Raw genomic sequence first — 2805 nt, forward strand, 5'->3', positions numbered from 1 at the left:
TATTTAGATCTTATTAAATTTCTTATAATAATATTTGGTAGTTTTCTGTATAGAAGTCTTGTGTATCTTTTGTTGGATATAGTCTCTGTCATTTGATTCTTTTTATATTATTTTAAACCATGTCCATTTGAGAATTTCATTTTCTTCCCCTTGGTTCAATTTCCAGTCCAGACCCTGAAACCTGAGAGGGTAGGGATTCATTCTTCCTTTTCCTTATATTGTGGCAGAAAGTAAGGGTGAAGGGGAGGGAGAGACAGAAAGCAATTTGCCCAGTAGGATAAAATATATAGCCATTTGGAAAATGGACTGAAATTTTGCAGGATCAAGTGAGAGCACTTGAAACATCTTCACGGTGACTACAGTTTGCAAAGTTCTGGACTCCATGGGTGCCTGTGATACTGTGACCATGTCTTTTACTGCGGAACTGGTTAGTTCTGCTAAGAAGACCAAGCTGCTTCTCAGAGCAACCTCTTAAGTAATGATCAGCTCTGTAAGTTTTTTTTTTTTTTTTTGCTTGATTTTTACTACTTTTGATTTTTCTTTCTGCTTGAGTTCTTCTACAAACTCCTCACAATCAAATTTTATGCCTGTCTGTCAGATCATTTCAGCTTCGGAGTCAAATGCTTCTGACCCTCAGCATAAACCAGGGCTTTTCTCTGCTTCATACTAATAACCTTTAAGAAGCATGGAGGCTTCATCCTTTCTTCTCGTTGTCTCCTCCAGTCAGTTCATTATTCCTAAGCTGTTGGACAAAGAATGGCAATACATATTAGTCTGTTTCTTTGAATATAAATATGACCTCAGACTTCAGAGTTTGTGCCGCCTTTTCCCTGGGCCAGATTGCCTGTGCAAATGATGCCCAACAGGGAGTAATCAAGATGGATAATGCAGTTTCTCAAAGACCTAGAAAAAGACACTGCTTGTGTATGTATGGTAGATAGTATCATGATAGTGAATAAGTTCTTGTTCTTACTCATGAATGTAGTAGATACATTAATTTATGTCTCCCTCATTCTGTCAGTCTTCTTCTTAAACAGGACTCTGTTTCTCATCTAGGTAACCACTTCTTCACTATTAATCTGTTTGCTTTGGATGGAGTTGATTGCCACTCTGGTCCCATGGGTAGGCGTTTAACTCCAGCTTGGCTGAACAGAGATCTGTATTCTCTTCATAGTGACTGCTTTTAGAGATGGGCATGTTGCCCTGTCAGAGCCAAGGGGACACGAGGAAGCATTTCTGGGAATGTTGGTAGAAAAGGCTACTCCCCTTTGTGTTGGATTTGATAGAGGTTTCGTTCTGGGAAATATGGTGGCTACCACATCACCTCATAGAGCCTAAGAATGAAACCAATGTGTAGAATGGAGCTGGGAGATGGATAGATAGATGTCAGGTACTGGTGACTTTCTTTGAGCCCCTGAAGTTGAGATATCCAAGACTTTTAAGTTTTGTAAGCCAGTGCATTTCCTTTTTTGCTTAAACCCGTTCAGGGTTTACTTTGTGATTTGTGTGTACCTGTCTCTGCATGTGTCTGTATGTGTAATGAAAATATTTCTAACTGATACAGTGTTTATGGATGACAACAAGAGGCTGAGCTATAAAAACTTTGGGTAGGATTCCTTTACATGGATACCGACTTGATCCTTGTCCATAATAATCATGTCATGTTAAGGTTGCTGAGAATGTAACACAATAATTTTTAATTCCAATGTAGCAGCATTTCTAAAAGTACCTCTCTCCCCCAGTGTCCTCATTCTCCATTGTTATGCTGAAGCCCGAAGTTATATACAGGCCAGAGTCTCTTATCAGTTTAAAAAAATGCATCAGTCTCCATTGCATCTAGTAAGAAGTTGTGACAAAAAGAACTGCACTCTTCCAGTGTAACCGAATCTGACATTGGACAGATCCTTAAATCAGGCTGGGAGTCAGTTTCCTTGTCAAGAAAATGGGTTTAGGAATACCTGTCCCGTATCTACATTATTGTGAGACTCAAATGGGATTAATTTAGAAGTATTTCTAGGATGTGTTCAAATTTAATGTGTCATTATTAATATTATTCATAAATGGAAGACTCAGAAATGTCTTCAGACATGTCTATGTTTCTAAATCCCAGAGAAAAAGGAAAATTTATTTACACTAAATTCTTGAAATGTTTACTTATCTTTCTAATCTGGACATAAGTGTATTTTTCCAAAGGCAGACTTAATTCATCTGGTTTTTGCTTCACTAGGATTTATAAACCAGCCAGAGTGGGTTTACAATCTTATGGACATACTAAGGGCAGCTTCTCCTTCAAATCAACGGCCTGTTTGAATTATAAATGAAAGAACCCATTTTGTCTGTGTCTCCATTCCATCCCTAGCTCCAGGAGGATCCCTGATCTCTAAGCTGATAAGCACATGGCATTCCCATCATGGCAGTTATTAATCCAAGGGTGGAGGGATGTTCTGAGCTGGCCCAAAATGAGAGAGAGAGAGGCTTTTCTTCCTCTCCTGCTTTGTGTAGACAGGGATATATGTAGCCCCAGCAGTCACCAGCAGCCATGTTGCTGCCATGAGGGAAAGCGGCTCTTGGAGGAAATTGACATTGAAGAGAGCAGAAAAGAGTGGTAGAGAGAATCTGGGATTTTATGGCACCATTGTGTTTCTGGGCTTCCAGTTATAGGCTTTCCAGCATTTCCTTCAGTTTGGGTCTATATTTTTTGTTACTTGCAGCCAAAGATTTTGTCAATGACCCCATTTATTTCCAGAGGCTTTCTGGGAACCCTTGAGATGAGATTACATTAAAAACTATGTGTTTGGGTACCGT

The sequence above is a fragment of the Lynx rufus genome, unplaced genomic scaffold (assembly GCF_022079265.1).
Source record: "Lynx rufus isolate CCGP_SWC_20201006 ecotype Redwood Valley unplaced genomic scaffold, mLynRuf1.p SCAF_9, whole genome shotgun sequence".
Classification (NCBI taxonomy): Eukaryota; Metazoa; Chordata; class Mammalia; order Carnivora; family Felidae; genus Lynx; species Lynx rufus.